The sequence below is a fragment of the Cetorhinus maximus genome, chromosome 12, assembly GCF_964194155.1.
Source record: "Cetorhinus maximus chromosome 12, sCetMax3.hap1.1, whole genome shotgun sequence".
NCBI lineage: Eukaryota > Metazoa > Chordata > Chondrichthyes > Lamniformes > Cetorhinidae > Cetorhinus > Cetorhinus maximus.
Genome location: NC_135890.1, coordinates 73,255,766 through 73,271,945, shown reverse-complemented (window position 1 = coordinate 73,271,945; position 16,180 = coordinate 73,255,766). Strand labels below are relative to the sequence as shown.

At 47.4% G+C, this 16,180-nt stretch overlaps 1 long non-coding RNA gene across 2 annotated transcripts in view; it reads left to right on the top strand.

Moving 5' to 3' along the window:
- The first annotated feature begins 3,728 nt into the window (after positions 1-3,728).
- LOC144687567 (uncharacterized) overlaps positions 3,729-16,180 on the top strand; it is a 53,126-nt gene continuing 40,674 nt past the window's right edge. The window contains exon 1 of one of the 2 annotated variants that reach the window (XR_013578169.1): positions 3,729-3,745. This is a non-coding gene — a long non-coding RNA (uncharacterized LOC144687567). Of the gene's footprint in view, positions 3,746-8,196; positions 8,297-16,180 lie in introns of those variants that run through there. The other variant, XR_013578168.1, reaches the window with a different exon arrangement.

Sequence of the window (16,180 nt, the reverse complement as noted above, 5' to 3'; positions counted from 1 at the left end):
ACTGAATTCATAGCAGAGTTAATGAGAAACTATTGTGCTAAGTTAATAGTGCTTGCTTTGTTTAATTCTTCTTATATAATAAATACATTTTGTTGCTGCTTACAAATGTGAAATCTTGAGGCATAGTTCTATTGGTTGATTGCTGAGTGTTTGGATTAAAAGTTAAAGCAACTAAGTCCAGACTCTTGGACCAGGAGGGTTTGTGTAGGTTAAGAAGAGGGCAGTTGGGGGCAGGGGGGGAGGGGGTGGGTTTAGGACAGTGTGTGGGTAGGAAGAAAGCGGGGGGGTGGGAGGGGGGTTCAACCTAATGGGGGGGGTCATTCTTTGTGGACATCCTTAGCCGATCGTGCCGATCCCTATCAGAATTATAACAATAGTAAGACGTAGAGTGGGTCCTATCAGGGACAGAGGGTGATATATGCTTGGAGGTGCAGGGCAAGGCTAGAATAATGAATGAATACTTTGTATTGGCGTTTACTAAGGAAGAGGAATCTAACAAAATATCAGTAGAAGTGGAGGTCGTAGAAGTGGGTGGGGTGAAAATTGAGAGGGTGGAGGTACTGGAAAGGCGGGCTATGCTGAGAGTGGGTAAACTCCCTGGTCCGGTTGCTGAAGGACGTGGGGTTGGAGATAGTGGAGAGCTTGCTCTAACTTTCCGTAGATATGGTAGAGGTGCCAGAGGATTGGAGAGTGGCAAATGTGAATCTTTATTCAAGAAAGCATGTGAGGACAGGCTTAGTAACTACAGGCCAGTTAGTTTAACATCAGTGGTGGGTAAGGTTGTAGAAACAATAATGAGAGGAAAAGAAATTAACAAACATTTGGAGAAGTTTGAGTTTATTAAGGATGAAGAACATGGATTTCTAAAAGTCACATCGTTCCTGACTGAATATATTGATGAAGTAACAAAAAAGGTTGATGAATAGAATGCAGTGGATTTTAAGAAAGTATTTGACAAAGTACCACATAAAAGGCTGGTTAACAAAATTGAGGCTCATGAAAAAGGAAGTTTAGTGTCCAATTGGATAAAAAAAATTCGCTTAAAGACACAAAACAGCGGTCTGAATTTTATGTGCCCCCCCGTGGGCATGTAAAATGGGATGGGCACCCATCCCACCACCTTCCCGCCCACCCCCGAGCTCACCCCCATAATATGGGGGATGGGCGGCGGGCGCCGAAATTGGCAGCCCGCCAGCCATATTTAAATGAACAATTGATAGTCAATTAGGCTTATTATCAAGACAATTGACCCTGATAATAAACTGTCCATGCCGTAAAACGTTTGGCGTGGGCAGCCAGGTGGGAGTGGGAAGCCTGATTTTTGAACTTAAATATTTAAAGGACAGGAAGGAAGGTTGCTGTGGTCGCTCTTCAGGGGCTTCCCTTTGCCGATCGTGGGCAGCTCCATCCTTAGGCTGAATCCACCCTTCTTTCCTACCCGCTCCCTCCCTTAAACCCACACCCTCCCACCTCACTGTCCCTCTCCCTAACCTACCCACACCCTCCCGGCTGAAGGCCCCAGACTCAGTTGCTCTGGGAATCCAAGGCCTTGGGGTCCTCTCTTTACCAGCAGCCCCTGCAGTGGCCACGGACAACTTCCTGGCACTGCCGGGATTGATGGAGCTGCCAGCCAATCAGGTTGACTAGCAGCTCCAGAAGGTGGGGCTTCCGCCTCAATGAGGGTCGTAAGCTGCCACTTGTTAATTGGCCTCGCAGTGCTTTATGTCTACGGGGCAGGTCAGTGTGGAGCGTGTTAGCTTCACACCCATGTGCTTCCCTGGGGAGAGGGGGGGGGGGGGGGTGCGTCCCCACCCACCCCTCTCCACCACCGCATTATTCAGCCCAGCGAGTCATGATAAATGATTATTTTTCAGACTGGAGGATGGTAGACAGTAGTGTTCCCTAAGGGTCAGTGCTAGGAACACTGATTTTTTTTGCTATATATGAATGACTTGGATGTTGAAAGAGTAAAATTTCAAAATTTGTCAATGATCCCAAACTTGGAGGGGTGGCAAACAGTGAGGACAATAGGTTGGAGAAGCTGGGGTTGTTCTCCTTGGAGCAAAGGAGATTGAACGGAGATTTAGTAGATGTGTACAAGATTATGACAGGATTGGATAAGGTAGACAAGGAAAACTCATCCCTTTAGCCGATGGTACAAGGGGACACAGACTCAAGGTTTTGGGCAAGAGATGCAGTGAGGGAGGTGAGGAAGAACTTTTTAAACGCAGAGAGTGGTAATAACCTGGGACTCACTAACCATGAGGGTGGCGGAAGCAGAGATGATCAATGATTTCAAAAGACATTGGATCGGTACTTGAAGGAAATAAATTTAAGGGGTTGTGGGGATAGAATTGGGGAATGGGATTGCTCCACAGAGAGCTGGCATAGACTTGATGGACTGAATGAACTCCTCCTACGTGACTTTATGATCTAAAAAGAATAAATATATTTTCACAAATAGATGTTTCTGAATGCTCCGTGGGTCAAGACACTGCCTACACTGTGCTCAGCTGGCAGTCTATGGTCATTAGCTGATCCCAGTTACTGTCACAGCAGGAGCAGCTACACGTTATCTCCATGTCCTCAGGCTGGATAAAGAATCAGCCAAGGCTCCTTCTGTAGACACAACTCTGGAAAGTCCATGTGTGTGAATGTCAGTGTAGACACCATTGGCAATTCCTTCAAAAGCTGAGGGCTAAGGATTCAGATCCAGCTTTGGGGAAATTGGGGTCTCCTCTGTCTGATGAGTAATGTGCCCTACCCCAGGGGATTGTCAACTTTTGTCTTTTGTGAGCTGCAAACATAAAGCCTTGTGTGTCACATCTGCAGGTTTAGCCTCTATTTCTGTCAATTTGTATAGCAGTTTTTATTTGTTCCTGGGATGTGGGCTTCGCTGGCTGGGCCAGCATTTATTGCCCATTTCCAATTGCCCTTGAGAAGGTGGTGGTGAGCTGCCTTCTTGAACCGCTGCAGTCCATGTGGTGTAGGTACACCCACCGTGCTGTTAGGGAGGGAGTGCCAGGATTTTGACCCAGTGACAGTGAAGGGATGGACATATATTTCCAAGTCAGGATGGTGAGTGACTTGGAGGGGAAATTGTAGGTGCTGGTGTTCCCATACATCTGCTGCCCTTCTTGATGGTAGAGGTCGTGGGTTTGGAAGGTGCCGAAGGAGCTTTGGTGAGTTGCTCCAGTGCACGTTGTAGATGGTATACACTGCTGCCGCTGTGTGTCGGTGGTGCAGGGAGCGAAGGTGGTAGATGGGATTACTAATAGTGACAGACTGTGGTGTTTTGATTTCAGATTTAACCACCAAAAAGGGGATGGTGCTAGAAATAGCCCCTAGACCACAAAACATTCAAACAAGATAGAAAACTATTATTTGAAAGTCACAAACAGGCCTGAATTTTGGCTTCATGGCCTGAACTTTTAGCCAACAAGCGGGCGCGATCAGCGGGCCTGGGATCGGCCGGGAATCGGGCCACCAATCGCGATCGGCCTCCGAACGCGGTTTCATGCTGGCTGGCCAATTAACAGCCAGCCAGTGTGATACGCAGGCTGAAAAGTTCAGCACCGCCGGAGTGGGGGCGGGAACAGGGTGGGTGATGACGTCACCGAGGGCGAACGCTGAGAAAAATTTCTGCTCTCTAATGGCGGAGAGCTGCCTCAGGCAGCTGCAGACCTGAAAATCATCAAATAAAGTTTCAAAGAGCCGGGAAAAAACATCCAAGCATCAGAATCAGGTATATGAAAAATATAAATGATAAAAATGCTGCCAACAGGTTTTTATTTTATTTCATAACAGAAACCTCACCCCTTGGATGAGCTTTCATGAAAAATGTAAAGGCCGCCTGGCCGATTCACCTATCCGCCAACCTTAAGGTTGGATGGACCATGAAAAATCGGTGTCAATTGCTCTGTTATTGGTCTTAATTGCCCTCTTGTCAGCGGGCCACTTCCAATTTTTGCGCACGTGCACTGACCAAAATATGGCATGAGCGATTTCACGTCCGATCAGGTTGGGCGCATACCTGCCCAACCAGCGTAAAATTCTGCCCCATATATGTTTAAGGCTGTGGGATGTCTTTAAGATTATGAAAGAACATAAAAACAAAAATTTGTATTTATATGGTGCTTTCAACATAATAAAAAGTCCCAAGGAGCTTCACGGGAATGATTTGATGGATAAGATCTTTTCACTTGGTGGGACAGACTAAAACTGGGGGCAATAAATATAAGATCATTACTAATAAATTCAACAGGAAATTAACAAGGATCTTCTTTACCCAAAGAGCGGTTAGAATTTGGAACTCGCTACCACAGCATGTGTTTGAGTTGAATGGTATAGATGTATTTACAGAAAAGGTGTTGATAGGGTTAGGTGAGAGGAGGCTCATTTGGAACATAAACACTGGTGAATAATCTGTTATTGTACTGTGATCAGAGCCTTGTCCAACGTTTTCGTCAGTGAAGGAGTGCTGCATTGTCAGAACTGTCTTTTGGATGAGATGAATGTAAAAGACCCCGTGACACTATTTCAGAGAATTGCAGGGGGGGTTATCCCTGGTGTCCTGGTCAATAATTATCCCTCAACCAAAACCACAAACAATATCACAAACATTGGTCATGGGAGCTTGCTGTGCATAGACTTACAACATTTCAAAAGTACTTCATTGGAGCACTTTGGGTTGCTCTGAAGTTGTGAATGGTGCTATACAAATGCATTTTTAACCTCTCTCTTTCAATACACACACTAACTTTACAGCAGCAATTGCATTTTCCCAACTGCTACTCCAGCTGAGATCAAATCAGCACAGTCCTGGAACGTCAGCCGTCTGAATAGGTTGATCTGCTGTAAATAAATGTGGATTGAACAGTGTGAGGGGACAGGATTGCTCTACACTGCCTTTTACCAGTAAGAATACTGCTATGTGAAGTATATGAAAGCAAGAGAAGAAAGCATGTGGCCCCAACACAGATCCTATTGGGACACCATCTATACTGTGCAATCTGCACAGAGGCAATGGCGGGTGTTTAAAAGCTTTCAGCCACTTGAGGGCAGTCTCCGATATTGTTTAAAGCATTGGCCCTAAAAACAGGGAAAATACCAGAATATCAGCAGGACAAGCAGTTTGGGTTTGTTTCATTGTTTTTAAATTGCTGCTTGATAAATTGATGATTTGCTCTCTTTCATTAAAACCCTGTATGAAACGCTGGTTTGGCTTCAACTGGACTATTGTGACCAATTCTGTACACCACACTTTAGGAAGAATGTAAAGACTTTAGAGAGGGTGCAGAAATGATTTATGAGGATGGTTCCAGGAATGAGGAACTTCAATTACTTGGATAGATTGGAGAAGCTGCGGCTGTTCTCCTTAGAGAAGAGAAGGCTGAGAGGAGATTTGAGAGAGGTGCTCAAAATCATGAAGGGTCTGGAAAGAGTAGATAAGGAGAAACTGTTCCCACTGGCAGAAGGGTCAAGTATCAGAGGGCACTGATTTAAGGTGATTGACTAAAGAACCAAAGGTGATATGAGGAAAAACTCTTTTATGCAGCGAGCAGTTAGGAGCTGTAATGCACTGTCTGAGTGTGTGGTGGAGGCAGGTTCAATCATGGCTTTCAAAAGGGAATTGGGTAATTTTCTGAAGGGAAAATGTTTACAGGACTAGGGGGAAAGGGCTGGCAATGGAGACTTCATAGGCAGAATTAGAAACTCTAGTATCTAAGACTGTAGTGGGAGTTATGTGTAGGTTCCTGTTTCAGTAGTGATGTTAAGGAAAGTGCACATGCAGAGATTAGACAAACATTTAGCAAAGACAGGGTGATTTTAATGGGTGAATCTTAACTTTCATACGTAATGGGATAAGCAGAACAGCACATTCCAGAGCTGTGATGAATTTCATGACTGTGACCGGGAGAGTTTCTGCAACAATATGTCCCAGAACCAACAAGGGGGCGGGCCAAATTAGACATGTAAAATGAGCCAGATTTAGTTAACAGTCTAACGGTAAACAGACCTTTATCTAATAGCGGCCATGTTACGATCAAATTCAATGTAACATTTGAAAGGGGAAAAATGGAAAACAGTTACAAAGATTCTAGATTTAAGTAAGGCTGACTTCAATGGGCTGAGACAAAGACTGCTCACAGTAAGCAGGGAAAATCTGTTAATGGCTAAAAAGACAGAAGATCAGTAGGAGGTGTTAAAAAAAAATAACTGAGTGTGATACAGAACCAGTTAATATGCTAAAGGAACAGGAGAGATCTACTTGCTAGAAAAGACAGCCTTGGGCAATTAGAAAGGTAAGAGACAACATAAAACAAAAGGCAAAAGCATACAAAAATGCAAAAAGTAGCCCAGATCCTGGCAAATGGGAAAAAAACCAAAGAGTGACAAAGCAGGCAGTAAGAGCTACAACAAGGGGCAATGACAAGAAACTTGCAAAGGTTGTCAAAATCAACACAAAACCATTTTAATATTATCATATGAAAAAGAGGGTGCTCAGAAGCAATGTGGACACCCTGAAAACTGATAATGATGATAGTGTCATTAAAAATAAGGAGATGGTGGACATGGAATAATTATTTTGCATCAGTATTTACAGCAGAAGAAGGGGTCAGCATGCTGGATATCCCAAGGAAACTATTATTGAATCAAGGTCAGGGACTTACCAAAGTTAACATAAGCAACATGCCAGTAATGAAGAAAATAATGGCATAAAGAACGTCAAATCCCCAAGACCAGGTGATTTCTGGATATAGACACGGATTGGTTCAGTATCTGAGGAGAATGGCACTGAACCCTGTGCAATCATCTGCAAACATCCCCACTTCTGACCTTATGATGGAGGGAAGGTCATTGTTGAAGCAGCTGAAGTTGGTTGGGCCTAGGACACTATCCTGAGGAACTCCTGAAGCCATGTCCCGGGACTGAGATGATTGGCCTCCAACAACCACAACCATCTTCCTTTGTCCGGTTTACTGTGAACAGTCTTTGGCCTGAAATGTTCCTGCATTAGACGGATTCGGTGGGAGTGGGCGGTCGGGAACCCTACCGCTGCCCGCGATCGGGTCCGCATCGCCATTTTACACGGGTGGGCCAATTTAGGGCTGCTCAGTGTAACGTGTGACTCCTGCAGCAGTGTGAAGGGGAGGGCGGGGGCAGGAACTCAATGTCTGCCGGGTCCAATGGCGGCCTATTCAAAAATGGCGCAGGCAGCCATGCGAAGGCTGCCATTGACTGCAGTACTGTTGCCATGCAGAATGTAGTAGCAGAACAGGGCATGCGGGAGGGCAGGTCAGCAGGGCAGTCGGCCCCATGGTTTTCTGATGAGTGTCTCGCTGCCCTCCTGGAAGAGGCGGCAGCACAGAGAGAGATCCTTGTCCCCAGGGACGGGAGGAGGAGGCCCCCCCTCCACCTCACCCAAAAAGCCTGGGAGGAGGTGGCATCCAGGGTGAGCTCCCATGATGTGGTGAGGTGCACATGGGTGCAGTGCCACAAGCACTTCAATGATCTCCTGCAATTGGGAAGGGTGAATACCATGTTGGCATGGGTCACTTAGCACAGCAGTTAGGAGATGCCCACCCACCCCGCCTTGGACCTCAGAATTCTTAGAGTGTGAGTGACAAATGTCAATGAGGCAGCATCTGGGCAAGGGGGTGAGCCCTGGCTGCTTGGAATGAGTGTCTTGTAGCTCCAGGGTCACGAATCAGCTCAGTCCTGCGAGGTGTTCCTCAGGTAGGGTTGGCCAGGCTGCAATGGCGCTGCAGGTAGAGAGTGGACTAATCAATGCTCCTCTGTCCTTTCAGGATAAGACATCCCACAACAATGCTGAGAGGTTGCGGACTGGCAGAGGAACGCCCCACCTTCCTAATCCTGTCCAGAAATGAATAGGAGGCCCTGGAGCTGGAGAGGCACCATGTGCCCAGGTCAACCGGCCGCAGTGAGGTTGGGGTGCCACGGGGAGGCAAGAGTGCAGTGCACTGAGGTCAAAATGTCTGTAATTGCAACCATTCCAGTGTAGTCTATATATTGATGTGAGCCTCGAACATGGAATCCCCATTGATAATGGAAAGACGAGGGCACCATGATCCGGGTGACAGGCATGCACAGTAACAGTGTAATTACTTCCAATAATGACATGTTCTTGTTCTGTCTTTCAGGCTCACCAGAAGACTGTAGTGGTCAGGAGCCTGAAGGGCCACCACTCACCCCAGAGGACACAGAGGATCTAGACGCACCTACGTCACACCATCTCCGTCAGGCAGGCACCAGCGCAGATACCAGCACCTTGGTGGGCATTGCATTGGTGGCTAGTACCTCGGTGCACAGCGGTGAGGCCACTTTACACTCACTTGAGGTGCAGGCGCAGGCAGAGAGTGCCCAAAGCGCTGGCAGTCGAAGGACTGCTGGGGACTAGTAATATGCTCAGTCGGTGGCTGATGATGGGCTCTGGAGTCATCCCTGAGGCAGCAGCTGCTGGAAGTCCAGCAGGGTGTGCGGGAGGATCTGGCGGAGATACATGAGGGATTGCGTGCCAAGGTCTCCATTGTGGAGGAGTCCATGCGGAGCATGAGCAATGCAATGACCCTCATGGCCGAGTGCAATGCCTCCTCCATGGAGAGCGTGGCGACTCTCATGGAGAGGCTCCTCCAGGAGCTGAATCAGGGATTCCTGGGAATGTGCTCAGACCTGCAAGACCTCACACCGGCAATGACCTTAGCTGGTCATTGTCAGTGTGGGAGATGGATTGAGCTCCCAGTATCCCACCTAGGTGCTGTCAATGGTGAGCAGGGAGGTCCAAAGCGACTTCATGTTGGCACACGAGCTGCCTGTTGTCTCTGCGGGCTCCTCTCAGGGTGCTCTGGATGAGGGCAGCAGCTCCTCTGCCCCTCTGCCAATGACCTCAGCATCTGATGAGACTGCGGCGACTGGAGAGATGCCAGCCATGTCATTGGCTGCTCCCTCCCAGTCAGGGCCAGCACAGGCTCCACGGGCCAGAGGACGACCACCAAGGTCATCAAGGCCGACAGGACAGCAGAGGGAGCAGGCTGTCTCCAATGCCGCTGCCAGCGAGGGGGAAGCATCTAGACATAGCACCCACAAATGCAAATGTAATGCGCCTTAGGCACAACACAGGCTTTTCACTGGTGTTATTTTTCTGCCCCACTTATAAAGTTATTTATAAGTAGGTGTGATGGAGATTAGCTTTCCATTTAATTTGTTTTATGTATGCCAGGCACCACAGCATTAAAATAAAAACAAAAAACTACTGCGGATGCTGGAAATCCAAAACAAAAACAGAATTACCTGGAAAAACTCAGCAGGTCTGGCAGCATCGGTGGAGAAGAAAAGAGTCGACGTTTCGAGTCCACATGAGCCTTTTAAATGTGTTTCTGGACTCATCGTCTGTGGCCTGTGCAGTTGCATCAACATCTTCCTCCGCTGCGTCACCCCTTCCAGTGCCAGATTGTGGAGAGCGCAGCATGCAACCACTATCAGTGGCACAATCTGGGGGGTACTGGAGTGTGACCCCTGAACGGTCCAGGCATCGGAAGCGCATCTTGAGAAGACCGATGGTTCTCTCCACCACAGCCCTTGTGGAGGCGTGGCTCCTAATGTACCGCTGCTCAGGTTCTGTTCTTGGATGGCGGAGAAACGTCATGAGCCACGTTATGAGAGGATAGCCCTTGTCACCCAGCAGCCATCCATCCAGCCGAGCTGGAGCACTGAAAAGCCTCAGCACCTGGGAGTGTCTTAGGATGTAGGCATCATGAAAGCTGCCTGGGTACCTTGCACAGACTTGCAGAATCTACATCCCGTGTTCAGACACCATCTGCACGTTCATGGAGTGGAATCCCTTCCTGTTGATGAAGGCACCCGGCCTACCCGCTGGCACCTTGATGGCCACATGTGTGCAGTCTATTGCATCCTGGATGTGGGGGAAGCCAGCAATTGCTGCGAAGCCTCTGACTCTTAAGATAAGAGCCCATGTTGTTAGAGGCAAGGTACTAGCATGGATAAAAGATTGGCTGTCTGGCAGGAGGCAGAGAGTGGGGATAAGGGGTCCTTCTCAGGATGACGGCCGGTGACTAGTGGAGTTCCACAGGGGTCAGTGTTGGGACCACAACTTTTCACTTTATACATTAATGATCTAGATGAAGGAACTGAGGGCATCCTGGCTAAGTTTGCAGATGATACAAAGATAGGTGGAGGGACAGGTAGTATTGAGGAGGCGGGGAGGCTGCAGAACGATTTGGACAGGTTAGGAGAATGGGCAAAGAAGTGGCAGTTGGAATACAATGTGGGGAAGTGTGAGGTCATGCACTTTGGTAGGAAGAATAGAGGCATAGACTATTTTCTAAATGGGGAGAGAATTCAGAAATCTGGAGTGCAAAGGAACTTGGGAGTCCTAGTCCAGGATTCTCTTAAGGTTAACTTGCAGGTTGAGTCGGTAGTTAGGAAGGCAAATGCAATGTTGGCATTTATTTCGAGAAGACTAGAGTGTAAGAGCAGGGATGTGCTGCTGAGGCTTTATAAGGCTCTGGTCAGACCACATTTAGAATATTGAGAGCAATTTTGGGCCCCGTATCTCAGGAAGGATGTTCTGGCCCTGGAGAGGGTCCAGAAGAGGTTCACGAGAATCATCCCAGGAATGAGGAACGTTTGAGGACTCTGGGTCTATACTCGATGGAGTTTAGAAGGATGAGAGGTATCTGATTGAAACTTACAGAATACTGAAAGGCCTGTATAGAGTGGACGTGGGGAAGATCTTTCCATTAGTAGGAGAGACTAGGACCCGAGGGAACAGCCTCAGAGTAAAGGGAAGACCTTTTAGAACAGAGATGAGGAGAAACTTCTTTAGCCAGAGAGTGGTGAATCTATGGAATTCATTGCCACAGAAGGCTGTGGAGACCAGGTCATTGAGTGTATTTAAGACCGAGATAGATAGGTTCTTGATTGGTAAGGGGATCAAAGATTACGGGGAGAAGGCGGGAGAATGGGGTTGAGAAACTTATCAGCCATGATCGAATGGCGGATCAGACTCGATGGGCCGAATGGCCTAATTTCTGCTCCTATGTCTTATGGTCTTATGGACTCGCTCAGCCTGGCTGGCCTCGTCCGTGCGGCAGTGAATGAAAGTCAGTACACCTGCTTGACACAACTGTGGACAGCTGATTGGGAGACTCCACACAGATCACCCACCGTACCCTTAAAGAGCTGGAGGCTTAGAGGTTGAGGGCCACTGTGACCATCAGAGCCACTGGCATGGGGTGTCCACCCACATGGTAGGAGCTGATCTCAGGCCGATCATCTGACAGACGGAGGTCACTGTCTCCCTGGAGAGACGGAGCCTCCTTCGGCATTGCACCGCAGACATGTTGAGGTAGCTGCTTCGCCGCCTATAAACCCTGGCAGCAGGATAGTGGTGTCTTCTGCAGCCCCTTCCACCTTGGACTTCCTATTGGCTCTATGCCCCTTGTGCCTGCGCCTCTCCTCCAACAGGTCGCTCCCCTGGAGGCTGAATTGGGACATCTGGCTTCTGCCCCCTTCTGGCCCTCTCTTCCTCTGCAGAGGAGGTGCCTCCAGCGGAGACCACAACCCTCATTCCCAGGGTAAGGAAAGGTTGTCTGACACCTGGAAGGCCCCAAGTGTTATGATTCCTCTGCAGTCCGGAACTGACGCCTGTTATTTCCATCAAAGCAGCGCTGAAGCGAAACAAAGTTGTCCTGTTCACACAAACAAGTAGCAGTAAGTAATAATCTAAAGTACTCACAATTCGCATTAGCGAGCCCACTCACCCCTCTTATCCCGCCCGGGGATGAGGTTTTTGAAAATGTTACCTACCCCCCTGCCCGTTGCACCTGTGCAATGCCCTGAAAATCGCACGGGCTGCGCAAAATGAAATCCAATTGGTGCCTCAAGGGCCTTAACTGGCCCGTTAATGAATGGTGGGCGCGCCTCCATCCTCATAGCGCGCCCCCTCCCCACCCCGCCTACCGAAATATCTCGATGGCGCGCAGTGACGTCAGGACGTACGCCCAACATCATCGCGCATCATTTTACATTCTGGTGTGTCGGGCCCGCCCGCCCCCACACGCCGAATGTAAAATTCTGGCCTTTGTCTCAGTCCATTGAAGTCAGTCTTACCTAGATCCAGAATCTTAATAGCTATTTTGCATTTTCCCCTTTCAAACATGACATGGAATCTAATTGTAATATGATGAATCTCTGTGGAACTAGGAGCAGCTCTGAAGAGGTTAAAAACCAAGGTCACTGAAAATATCCTTGTAAACAGGAGCTGCCTTGACAAAACAGGTCTGGAGAAGAGGTAATTAGTTTTGGTCAGTGCAATTTTTCAGATGAGACTTTAAACTGAGGCCCCATCTGCCCTCTCAGGGTAGATGCAAAAGATTCCATGGAACTATTCCAAAGAAGAGTGGTTCTCTCTGGTCACCTGGTCACTATCCATCCTTCCACCAATATCACTAAAAGCAGAGTATCTGGTCATATTGCTGTTTGTCAGGCCTAGCTGTGTGCAAATTGACTGTCACATTTCCTACATTACAACAATGACTGCACTTCAGAAATACTTAATTGGCTATAAAGCACTTTTAGACATCCTGAGATCATAAATTATGCTATATAAATGCAATCCTTTCATTCTTTCAATTGGGACTGGAGTGTTAAATAGTTCATAGCTTGGAGAGATGTCATTTGCCTTTCTTAACACACTGTCCATAAGCTTCCATTGTTCCTGAGAAGTATGTTTCTGTTGAAAGTGCCCTTCTATTCAATTTTCCCAGCATGGCAGATTGTCAACAAGCCTCCCAGAAACCCCTTAGTCACAGTTCAATCAATAGAAAATTACTTGGCGGTAATGATTTTGATTGACACCTGCCACTGAATCCTTTGAGCAGAGAGAGTGGGACCAGTGATTGGCTGAACTTTTCTGTGATTGACAGAGAATGTCTGGGCAGAGATTGAGACATTGTTTCACAGATTAATATTCTTCAGATAAAGAAGGCGATTGGAAAACTGAAGTCTCGTGGCATCAGGTCAAACATGGACAAGGAAACCTGTTGATTACCACCAATCCACCTTCCCTTAGCTGATGAATCAGTGTTTCTCCATGTTGAACAAATATCCACCACCAAGAGTGGCTCGGTAGCACCACTACTGACCGCGCTGGCCAAGTGGGATTACAGCAGTGTGTAAGGGAACAGGAGGAAAAAACCTACTTGACGTTGTCTTCACCAACCTAATTTTGCTGATCCATCTGTCCATGGCAGTATGGGATGACCACTGCACAATTATTGCCGAGACAAAGTCCTGTCTTCACACTGAGGATACCCTCCGTTATGTTGTGTGGTACTACCACCGTGCTAAATGGGATAGATTCAGAACAGATCTAGCAGCTCAAAACTGGGGATCCATGAGGTGCAGTGGGCCATCAGCAGCAGCAAAATTATATTTAACCACAATCTGTAACCTTATGGCCTGGCATAGACCTCATTCTATCATAACCAACAAGCCAGGGAATCAACCCTGGTTCAATGAAGAGTCCAAGAGAGCATGCCAGGAGCAGCACCAGACATACCTAAAAATGAAGCTACAACACAGGACTACGTGCATATTATACAGTTGAAGCAGCATACACAGACAATGGATCAGATCAAAGTTCTGAGGCCCTATAACAGTGGGAATCTGGAAGTCACTGCCTGAAAGGGTGGTAGAGGCAGACACCCTCATAACATTTAAGAAGTATTTGGATGTGCACTTGCGATGCCATGGCATACAAGGCTATGGGCCTAGTGCTGGAAAATGGGATTAGAATAATTAGGTACTTGTTTGACTGGCACAGACTTGATGGGCTGAAGGGCCTTTTTCTGTGTTGTAGACCTCTATGACACTTGTGATGGTGGTGGATAATTAAACAACTAGTGGGAGGATGATGGTCCATGGACATTCTCACCCTCTATGATGAAGGAGCCCAACATGTCAGTGCAAAAGACAATACCTACATTGATGTGCTTGCAATTATCTTCAGCCAGATGTCCCGAGTGAATGATCCATCTCGGCTTCCTCCTGCAACACAGATGCCAGTTTTCAGCCAATTCGATTCACTCTACGTGATATCAAGAAATGGCTGAAGGCACTGGATACTCAAAGGCTATGGGGCCCTGACAACATCCTGGCTGAAGTACTGAAGCCTTGTGCTCCAGTGCAAAATTGCCCAGGTATGTATGTTTACAAAACCCAGGGCGAATAAAATCCCTGCCCTATCAGTCTACACTCAAACATCAGCAAAGTGATGAAGGTGTCACCGACAGGGCTATGAAGTGGCACTTACTCACCAGTAACCTGCTCACTGATGCTCAGTTTGGGTTTCACCAGGACAGTTGGGCTCCTGACCTCATTACCAGCCTTGGTCCAAATATAGGCAAAAGAGCTGAATTTGAGAAGTGAGGTGAGTGTGATAGCCCTGACACCTAAGCAGCATTTGACCGATTGTGGCATCAAGGAGTTTGAGTAAAACTGGAGTCAATGGGAATCAGGGGGAAAGCTCTCCACTGTTGGGAATCATACCGAGCACAAAGGAAGATGGTTGGGGTATTAGAGGTCAGTCATCTCGGCTCCAGGACATCACTGCAGGAGTTCTCAGGGTAGTGCCCCAGGTCCAACCATCTTCAGCTGCTTCAGCAATGACCTTCCTTCCATTATAAGGTCAGAAGTGGGGATGTTCGCTGATGATTGCGCAGTGTTCAGTATCACTTGCAACTTATCAGGTACTGAAGCAGTCCATGTCCACATGCAGCAAGGCCTGGACAATATTCAGACTTGGGCTGACAAGCGGCAAGTAACATTTGCATCACGCTAGTACAAAGCAATGACCATCTCCAATGAGAGAATTTAACCATCTCCCCTTCACATTCAATGGCATTACCATCACTAAATACCCCACCATCAATATCATGCGGCTGGAATTATCATTGACCAGAAGCTTAACTGGACTAGCCACACAAACATTGTGGTTACAAGAGCAGGTCAGAGACTGGGAATTCTGCTGAGAGTAACTCACCTCCTGACTCCCTAAAGTCTGTCCACCATCTACAAGGCACAAGTCAGGAGTGTGATGGAATACTCCCCACTTGCCTGGCTGAGTGCAACTCCAACAACACTCAAGAAGCTTGACTCCAACCAAGACAAAGCAGCCAGCTTGATTGGCACTCCATCCACCATGTTAAGTGTTCACTTCCCCCACCAATGGTGCAACATGGCAAAGGTGTGTACCATCTACAAGATGAGCTGCAGCAACTCTCTGAGACTTCTTCAAAAACACCTTCCAAACCTGTAACTTTTACCAGCTAGAAGAACAATAGCAGCAGATGCATGGGAACACCACCATCTGCAAATTCCCCTTCAAGTCACACATTGTCCTGACCTGGAAATATGTAATTGTTCCTTCACTGTCACTGGATCAAAATCCTAGAAATCCCTCTCTAACAGCACTGTGGGTTTAGCTACACCATATGGGCTGCAGTGGTTTAAGACGGTGGCTCACCATCACTTTCTCAAGGGCAGTTTGGGATAGGCAACAAAAGTTGTCCTTTCCATCGATGCCCATAAGAACATAAGACCATTAGAAATAGGAGGAGTAGGCCATTCGGCCCCTCAAGCCTGCCCTGCCATTCAATAAGTTCATGGCTGATCTGCCCCAGGCCTCAACTCCTGTTTCATGCCTGCTCCTCATAGCCCTCAACTCCCCGATATTTCAAAAATCTATCTACCTCCTCTTTAAATACCTTGTGATCTAGCCTCCACAACTCTCTGGGGTAGAGAATTCCAGACATTCACTATCCTCAAAGAAGAAATTCCTTTGCATCTCCGTTTTAAATGAGTGTTCCGTTATTCTGTAACTATGTCCCCTAGTTCGAGACTCCCCCACTAGTGGAAACATTTCTCAACATCTACCCTATCAAGCCCCCTCAGAATCTTGTACGTTTCAATAAGATCATCCCTCATTCCTCTAGACTCTAATGAATAAAGGCCTAACCTGTTTAGCTATTCTTTAGAAGTCAACTCCTTCATCCCAGGAATTAGCTTAGTGAATCTCTTTTGAACTGCTTCCAATGCCAGTATATCCTTTCTTAAATATGGGGACCAAAACTGTACA